Raw genomic sequence first — 10,414 nt, 5'->3', positions numbered from 1 at the left:
GTGTGTGTTGGTTGAAAGGGGTAAAAGGAGTACGTTTGCCTCGGGGCAGATGTGAGGGCACAAATTCATTTTGTTCTTTAGGCGATGACCTGGTGCCCCAGTCTCTTGGAAGCTGAACTGGATAAGTGAAAAAGAAAGAGCCACAACTTGCTCACGCTCTTTGCAAAGTGCGATTCACCCAGTCTTCTTTCTTTCTTTGCTGAGGATAGTCGCTAAGGAAAAGAGTTGATGTACATTTTGCCCTAGGATGCTAAGGGCTTGAAGACTTTTCTTCTAGTTTTCTTTGATAAAGAAAGCGTGAGCACAGAGGAGGCCTTGGGACAGTCCCTGACCCAACCAGTTTTATGCTAATGAACGCTCAGTGGGGGGAGGATCTACCGAGAGGGGGCAGGAGTGGGGCAACTTGTCAGTTTCGGGGTAGAAATGATCCAGCCGGCTGCTCACAGAGGAAGAAGTTCAGAGGTTCTGGGAAAAAGAGAGTAGGGAAAGTTGGAGATCTGAAGCAGACACTTGGGAACTGGGCGAAAAGATTCATAAACAACTTTGGTACCTTTAAAACGAGATTAGATACTGAGAGAAAGAAAGCAGAGGCTCTTAGCAGAGCTATGGAAACAGGAGCTGGGAGGGCGAGAAGGCAATAGTTGCCACCTAAAGGAAACTGGGGGCGGGGGGGGGGGGGGCTAAAGCCACCAGCTATTTCTTCTTTGAGACTAGTGTTCTGTAGGGCCTAAGAAGAAAAGGAAGAAGGCTGGAACTCCATCCCTGCCTGACTTAGCTAAAATTTTTTTCAAAGGATTAAAGATGTCTGGGTCTTGACCTCTTATTTCAACTCTGTGTGTGTGTGTGTGTGTGTGTGTGTGTGTGTGTGTGTGTGTGTGTGATCCTGCGCGCGCATATGCGCACGCACACATGCTCCTGCTGGATCTAGTGTATGGCCAGATGGCAGTGGGCATGGGTGGGCATGCTGATCACTAAATGCCATTTAGTCAGATAACTGTCATTCTTGGTTGTCCAGAAGATAAAATATTTGTCCAAAACCCGTCGCAAAAACTATCAGAAGCAAGGCAAAATTTGGTTCTTGAGTTATGAACCATGCAAAGTAAAACTGGAAGTCAATTCAGATACTTCTGTTCTCATACTGACTCCGTGACAAATTGAGACGCTGATTTTGTCTTTACTAATGAAATGTCCTCTCTTCTCCCAGTCGTCATTGTGTGCCTCTGATGCTAGATCCGTTCACATATACTCTCTCTCTCTCTCTCTCTCTCACACACACACACACACACACACACAAACACACACAGTGAGAATTCTTACAATGGCTATGTGATGTTATACATTCTAAGACTTGAAATGGAAGTTATATAATTGGAGGCTAGTCTTGAAGTTACCATTTCTTTTTTAAAGTTTTCTTTTTACTTTCCTTCCTCCTCCTACTCCTTTTGGTCCTCATCCTCTTCTTCCTTACAGTGTTCCTTCTCAGAGGCTCGCAGCAGTTCTAGAGTCTTAAACTGCAAGGCCAAAGATAAGTGAAATCCAGTGGAACTGCTTATCCTTTTTAAAATACCTCATCTGTACCCCAATTAGATTTCACTCGGCCTTAATATTTGTGATTGAATGTATTGTTCTAAAGTCCTCCTTCAAACTGTTCTTAAGCATGGGAAGTGCTGGTTGACTATTATATCTTGATTTTATATCAACTAAAAAGCCTGCTCAACATAACTACATGGAAATTTTGCAAGTTCACCTGAGAAGGTGTGCGTAGACACCCGCACAGGTTCTTTGAATTCTGCCACAGGCTAAGGAATGGGAAAATACATTTGAACTTTCTCTCACCAAATACACAATTTGCATATAGCACATTACTATTTTAGTGATAATGAATATGGTTACCCTTTCATTTCTTCATTTTGAAAGCAATAGCCTGAATGCTTTGTATCTTGAACTCAAAAAACTAAATTTGCTTTTTCATTTAAATCCAGTTTATGCTTTGGTGTTAAGATTTTGTTTTTATAAACTGAGATGAGAGTGACTTTGTTACCCAGCTTCTCTCTGTCCTGGGTGTTTAACAGACCAAGGGAAAATTTGCATTGTATTACTGAAAATGTAGAAGTAATAAAATTGCCAGTATATGTTTAGTTGTATAGATACAGCATGGGGAGGCAGAGAGAGAGAGAGATCATAGTATTCTCAGCTGCTTACAGGATGTATATCTATTAAGGACTCGTAGCAATATTTAAATTTCAGGGAATTTTAGGAACCAAAGTGATGTTAAAGGAAAGAAATGTTAATAAACTTCTTGAGAGTGACTCAGGAGCAGTAGCAAACCTTAAAGTCGATTTAATTTGCTTGGGGCTATTGAATTAGTATGCTCTCTATGAAAATGAGAGTAAATGTTGAGGCCATCTGTCACTACCACTAGGAGATGAAAAAGGCACCGTCGCCTTCAAGACAGTGAAGCTAAAAAGTATAGGTCTCAGACACGAAAGAAAATGTAAGGAAACACATTGAAAAGTTGTTAAAAGGCGAAGTCTGACCTTGGTCTGTTTCCTCCAATTATTATTTTAAAACTGAACATTAGTTGTCTGAACTTGGCTGTTGCAACAGAGGTCAGTTAATTAACTGCTAACCATTAAATAACAACAACAACAAAAGTAATTATGTACGTGGTCAAGTCTGTCTGTGTCAGTCCATTGCTGGTTTGTAGATTTGGGTTATGGTTCAGGCTTTTCCTTGAATTCGTGTAACAAAAACTGGCTCTTGCATCATGTTATCTAAATGCTTGCATTCCTATTATTTCCAGAAGATGATTTTTGTTTCTGTATCTTGGAAGCCAGACTATGACTAGGCTTCTATGTGGCCAGACATTTGCGGAGTTTTTTGTTTATTTGTTTGTTTGTTTGTTTTTAACTTAAGTTGCCTTATGTCTAACCTTTCACAGAGATGCACATATATTCATAAAAGCATTCTTTTACCCTTAAAGCAGATACTATCTATGAACATAAATTGAAATATTTGCCAAGCCTTATATGTTTCTGGGTCATATCTGACTACAGTTTTGCATTCACGTGGGACTTTTAATACAAATCGAGATTCACTCACTTCTGATAGACAATCATGACGCTTGGCACAGAGAAATTCAAGAATTATTTCATACGCAGAAACTATGCTTTTGAAGTTTTTGTGTTATGGTAGATTAATGGTTCCTATAAAACCAAGTATCTCATTTTATAACATTTCAAAAAGAAAGCGACATGATTAGATAACCCAGCCATAAAATATGAAAGCTAGTTTGGTTTTGCAACTTATTTTTTTCCGGTTTACAAAAGTTAGACAATGATAGTTTAATAGAAAATATATGAATGAGATATGGGAATATCACCCTAAGAGTGATTGATATTGATCAACTTGTAGTGTAGACTATAAGTTTTATAGATATGTAACTAATATTTATTTAGTCTATTTTCTTCCTTGAAATCAAGGTTGAGTTTAATGAATATTGTCAAAAATGCACATGGTTTTAAATGATTTTACTTTTAGAAAAATGCACTTTTGGTAAATATTGTGATACAATAAACCTGATTTTCACAAATAATATCTTATTTTTAAAGCTTAAAATATTATCTGAAATGAATGGTAGCCCCCATGCCCAGTTTACTTACACAGAATTTAATAAATTTGATGTAGATTTTTAAAATCATCCTTATTAGTGAGTGCTTGCAGTTCTCTTTTTTTGCTACTGCAATTCATGGGGTCGCATGTAAATTACTGAGACAATATTAGACACCCTCTCCTTGCTTCACTTACCTTCTCCAGTCCCCTGGGATGTGACACCCAATATTGATTAAAGTCTTGGCAGAATTTAAGCATAAATCACTCCTTTCTTTGGCGATTTACTATGTGTGATTCACCACCATACAAAAACAGAATATGCTTTATTGTTTCTCATTTGATGTTTAGCTTCTGGAATGTAAGTAGCATTTGCAAATTAGCTTAATGTGCAACCAAGTAGTTGTCATTTGAAGAACACTCTGTGATTCGACTATCAATCAGTATTCTATTTCCTTCTCAAGTTATTTTATTCAATTGTTTCCTACAATTCTCTTTGCCAATCAAGTAAAACAGTTGTTTTAATAGTGCTGTATTAGCAACACAAAATACAGCCTTTGCAAAATCTAGTGGGAAGTGGGTTTTTTACAGGTTGTAGGTTGTCTCCCTTTGAATCTTTGCATGAAGAAAACAGTTTGAACCCTGCCTTCTCAGCAGGTACAGGTGAGTTTACCGCTTTTAATGAAATATTTTGATCGCAAGTGTGTTTTAGGTTCTTTGCTACACTTCAAAACTTTGTCTGAATTTTATTTTTCAAAGCTATCATTTTCAGGCTGTCAACACAAAACTGTCACCTCAAATTATATGCTTTGGAAATGGCAGGGAATATGAAGTTGTTAAGAACTCTCTGAGTGCTTAAAATGTGGTTCACTCAAGGTATCATCATTTTATATTTCAATTGTTACAAAAACTATAATGAGATTATCATTGGCTAGCATGTACCAGTTTCTATTTTGGGGTAGATTCTGATTGGTCAGTTTGAGATATTTGTGTATAAGAATAATTACTTATAAGAATTCCCAACTTAAATATTCCAGATAAGACTGCATTTATATTTTCAGCCTTTGAGAAGACACGGGGAGGCTTCTTTATCATAATATTTGTTGTGTTCATTGTTGGTCAAAGCCAGAAATGTTCAATTAAAAATAACTTAATTGAGCTTAAGGAAGAGTAGTATTAAAGACTGTTTTCTAAACTGATATTTACCTCAGGCCTAGCAGAGACTTTCTGCAAACTCAAATCCATAAGATATTAAAATGTATTTACTTTCCTTCTAAATTTTACAAGTATTTTTATGACACAATAGCTATGTTTTTTAAAGGCTTTCTTATTGGCTAATATTTGCTTTTTAAAAGATGTGTTTCATACACAAATGGCTTTGCTAGAAGAGTGTATCCGTTAACAAAATGATATTTGCAAACTAGGAACATCCAGGATAAGATATTCAGTTTGTTGTAATGAGCTATCTTTGACAAAACACTGATTGACAAATCACTCACACACACACACACACACACACACACACACACACACACATTTATTTATTCCAAAATGTTCTGATGGTCTGCTAAGTGTGTGTTCATTGTTCCCTAGCTGTAGGCAGTGAATGATTAACTGTATGCATAAGGTTCTACTTACAAATACACGTCCAATCATATGAGAAAATGATCCAAGTTAACACATCATCCAAGTCAAGGACTTTGAGCCAGGTGCATTGAAATTGTCATGGTATCCTCTGGTGGATTTTTGCATAAGAAGCTACATTCTCAATTTCCCAATTAAGAAATTCATCTTTAGGTTCTTCTAGATTAAATATGAGACTTGTCAATGGATGAAATTTGTTAAGACTGCAATCTCGTTACCTGATCCCAAATGACTTAGAGTTGGTCCAATATTTCAATCTAGAATTCTTTTATGTTTTTAAACATAGGAGATTTGACTGCAAGTTGTAAAAGTCAATTTTTTAAACTAGAAAACTCGGTGTCATTTAATTGGTTTTAATTTTTTCTTGGGTAATATAAACATGAGGAAGTATCCTAAACTACACAGCACAGCAAGCAGCGAAAATCATCAGTTACGCTACAAAACAGGCTTAGAGAGCAATGAGGAGTGTTAGACAGAGATAGAGCATGGGAATCTAAACGAAGCCTTCAAAACTCTCGTCATCTGGGCAGCGCCCACATTTCTAGAAAGTTGTTCAATGGAAATAAGCCAGGCACAGAAAGACAAACGTTATATTAGTTAACTTACGTATGGAATCCTAAAGGTTGTTCTTAGAAGAGCACGTTAGGTAGGTGCTTGCCAGAAGCTGAGAGTAATATTGGTCAAGGTATACACAATTTTACCTAGATATGAGGAGTGAGTTCATGAGAATTTTTGTGCAGTATTCTTTCTATATGTGAACCATTTCAAGTCTAGCAGAGAAATTTGAAGAGTGTATTTGCTGGACAAAGATTTGTCTGATGTACTATTCAAGTGCAGTCTTCCCTGAGTGAATATTGAAAGAGTCAGGAGGGAACAGGTTGCATTTTATGAGTCATATTGGATAATGAAATCTTTCTTCAGTAGAAGCAAACAAAGTAAATACAAAGTAGGAACAATTCACAATGTTAAATTGTCTTTGGCTTTATATAGCATCAAGTGTTTCTAAACAGTTAGGCTACTTTTTCCATCACAATAGGAAAAAAATAGTCTCTCTGTTTTAGCAAGGGCTATCACATTATATATCAGGAAATTTGGCCAGCTGAAAGGCAAGTACTGAATGGAAACAGAAATTTCTGGGGTAAATAATTTAAGTTAAGCTTTACTGACCATATCTTAACTAAATCAATGTCAATGTTAATCAAGAAGTATTTTATTCACCTGGCATATGAAATATTTTCCTAAAATCATAAATAATATTCTGAAATTTTATTAACAATTAAGAGACTGTACTAATAATAGCATTGTTATTTTCAAGATGTTCCATTGATGTGCCAATCAAGTAAATGACTTGAAGCTGAAACTTTTGAATTCATTACAGCTATGAAAAAAATCTGCTGATACTTTCAACTCTATTCTTATTTCACATTTTAAATATTTAAACTTTATTTAACCTTATTCTCAGAAGGAATATTTCTTGAGCTGTACACCTGTTAGCTTTACAGACCTTTGAACTTTAAGAAAATGACTTAAACCACTTTTATTTTTCATATTGCCAGTCCTACAAGGCTAGATAGTCTTGCATGTACAGCAGGTGTACCTATGAGAATCTGTGATGGATATTTTTATTTATGTGAATTTTAATCCGTTTGATGTCAGTGTCTTGATAATGCAAATAACTATGATATATTTAGATAAAAACCTTTACATATGTTCATGTGCATATTTGCAACTGTTGAACATAGGCCAGAGGATAAATGACCTATTCTAGATTTTTTTTTTAGTTTTCTTGTTTATAATTCATCAAAGCATAAAATATGTTTTCAAAACATATTTTAGTTTACACATTTATTTGCCAAGAAATTTGAACTTAATTTTACAATAAAGAAGAAGTTATTTGCACTTATATATTTTAAATGCAATTAAAACTGTAAGGGTACAACACTCAGGACAATAGCTAAAACAATACGTTTTTTAAGTATTTATTTTTATGATGAGTTAAATGTACTGTTTCTTTTCTATTTAGAGTGCACAGAAAAGAATTTTTTGTATAAATATACATTAAATTATAAGATGAAAAAGTCTAAGCATTTCTTAATAACACTAAATAAATGTGTGTGTACTTGCTTCAAAGTTTTTGTTGGTATATGTCATTCCTTTTTGGACTTTAGAGAAAGCTTATCTCTAAGAACCAGTGGATACATTGTCAGACAATAACTTCATACCCTGAAGAGAAGTAGCTTCTTTAAAGGCTTTGCCATCAGTGAGCTGAGCTGAGGAGGAGGTCAGTGGGTTAATCTTCGTGTCTACATAAGGAGATGCGTATTACCACTTCTTGCCCCAGACTGTAATTGTCTTTGAAAACACTTGGTCAAGATCCAGATAAATTGAAATCAATCACTTTCTCAGTCATTCCATGGCACTTGTCAAGTCATTACACCGGTGGCAAAAGTGCAAGTATAGAAAGACACTTATTTTTTTTTTTTTAAAAAAAAAAACCTTGTCCATTTAAAATTTTCAACTTCATCTAAGATTCTAGAAGTACAAGCAATACCACCCAAAATTGCACATAGTAGATAAACTTTAGGCCTATTTATTCTACAGGGAGTTCATCGTTTCAGTTGGTTATTCAAATAGAAATAAATACTTGTAGTTTCACATTTCCCATCTTCAGGTTTGCAATATGTTAGTAGGAAAAGTGATAAGTAACCAAAGTGGCTTCCTAATATTCTACGGCTTGAGAACTCTGATGCCTTTATTCTGACTTCTCAGAATTAAGTGACAAGTGATAAGAATAACCAGAGATGATTGCATGTCTGCTTTTCTCTGCTTTTTTTCTTCTGTACACCATTGACAGGACATGCAGATTTGAACTTGTAGCCAGGAACAGCGCTTCCATGCTTAAAATTGCCCAAAGACCCCCAGGGATGGAAGCTTGACCTGCTTTTATGAAACCATAGAATTACATTTATACAAGTAACCCCATGGGAAAACAACGAACTGATCCTAATTCAAACCTTAATATTAAAGCCTTCTGGGTAAAATTTGATTTTTTTTTGTAACACCTGTTTGATTAACATATTAGGGAACCTGATATGCTTACAAAATTTAAAACTATCATCTTTTAGTGATTTTTAATTAACACTGAATACTCAAAAATTTGAAGCTATTTAAGTTTATTCATGTTATTATAGTGTTGATTATTGAAAATAAAATATGTCTTTAATGTATAATTCCTAGACTTAAGGAACTAAAATTCAATCTTATTTAATTAGAAGATGAACAAATTTCTTGTGAATTTAATTTCCCTCAAGCAGTGAGCTAGCCTAAGTGGAACAAAATATTTTATTTTTTTATTTTTATTTTTTTAAAATTTATTTATTTATTAAAGATTTCTGCCTCCTCCCCGCCACCGCCTCCCATTTCCCTTCCCCTCCCTCATCAAATCCCCCTCCCTCATCAGCTCAAAGAGCAATCAGGGTTCCCTGACCTGGAACAAAATATTTTAAAAGGTTGTTTTTCTTGCTATAAGTTTCAAGAATAAAGATTTTATACTAGTGTGTTTCATTTTCCTAGTGTTGCATTCTAAATGGGTACAATTTTGTTTTCTTTTGAGTTGGATTGCCCAGAGGAGTTTCTAAAGGACCTAGTTTTATCTCCATTAGAAACAACTGAACATGGTCACTAGTCCCTGGAGTGGCCCGCCATTGTTTGTATTTTAGTTGGCTTTACTTTAGCATATGGAATGGGTTCAACATGGAAATCTGGGGGCAACAATTGGTTCATAGGAAAAAAAATAGACCAGAAACTCAATTTTCATAGTCTGCTTAGTGTCTGAAGTACCCAAATAATTTGTTGCATATTCAAATGTGACTAATACATGTGTGATTGGTATGTGTAGCGTCACAATCTCTTTGCTCCTGAGGGGATACAGAGAAGTGAACGTGTGCTTACTCTTAGAATGTTTGACATCCTATTTACTAACATCTCAATGCCAGAACACCGTTACAGGCCACAGAAACACGCAATCCTGGGACTAGTAGACAGTTCAGTCATTTCATCAGCAGACTTTGGAGTTTAAGCGATCACATTCCTCTTCCAATTTAAAATCAAAAAGGAATCTGGGACATCATTTGCTTCTTTTACACTTAATATCCATAAAGCCTCCTAGATTAGGTTACTTTTCTATAATGAACCACTTTTGAATAAAGGTATGGAGCTATAGAAATTTCTAATATATAATATGCCATTTATTATCTTCTTCAGCATACCATTTGAAAGAAGTTGACACACTGCACCAGTGATGGTAACATTTCCTGAAGTCACCTTAATTCCATCCTTATAGAATACCAATATCTGGTTCTGTGTTTGATTGAGTTTCAGCGTTTTCTTTGTCTGGATGCATGATTTTAACTATGATGGAAGGAGGGGAGAAAATAGATGCTAACTTTGCTGCTGTTGAGATTAATATAATATGGGAAGGCAGCCTATTCTGACTTTGCTGTGCCAGTGATAGGAAGTTTCTCAAACTTTTTTTTTTGTCTTCCATGGCTCTCTGAAACTCCATTTTCAATAATAATGATTGATGATACCCACACAATGTGATCTGAGAAAAACAAAAGGACACCTTTAAAAAATTCTCTCTGTAGAAGTGTACAAAAAGAAAAGAGAGAAAACTTATCTTTTAGGAAAAATCTCTAAAAGTGGAATGTTGCTTATAATGCCCAGGCATCTACATCTACTTAGACTATATGTCTTCAGACAGCAAACTAAATTCTATCTCCATAAATATCCTTATCATCTGAACTATCCCTTTAATGATCCGTTTTTTCTTTCTCGGGAAAGCGTACATGAAATTGTAAAGGAAATAGGAACCCTTTACTATGAAATCTACCTATAAGCATTTAGCCAAGATCAGAACAAACCTTGAGTTTTAAATTTCTGGTGTTTTGATTAGAGTTTCTCAATTACAAAATGTGACAATATACTTCATTTCCATTAAAGTGTTTCATTCCAGGTTTAGGAAATAAAATTAGAATGATACATTTGATCTGGAGTAAACTTTCTTGCTTTTTTGTTTTGGGGAGTGGACTGAATAAGGACCCATGACAGGAATGCTGTTTGTTTTTCACAAAAGTTGTTTGTGATTTCAGGTACCCCTGGG

The 10,414-nt window shown here is 35.2% G+C and overlaps 1 protein-coding gene across 1 annotated transcript in view; it reads left to right on the top strand.

The window, feature by feature from the left end:
• Nucleotides 1-10,414, top strand: part of Dach1 (dachshund family transcription factor 1) — a 362,276-nt gene that overhangs the window by 2,301 nt on the left and 349,561 nt on the right. The gene's annotated exons all lie outside the window — the stretch shown is intronic.

Source organism: Microtus ochrogaster, unplaced genomic scaffold (genome assembly GCF_000317375.1).
Source record: "Microtus ochrogaster isolate Prairie Vole_2 unplaced genomic scaffold, MicOch1.0 UNK2, whole genome shotgun sequence".
Lineage (NCBI taxonomy): Eukaryota > Metazoa > Chordata > Mammalia > Rodentia > Cricetidae > Microtus > Microtus ochrogaster.
Note: the sequence above shows the minus strand (reverse complement) of the source record. Positions and strands in the feature narration are given on the sequence as shown.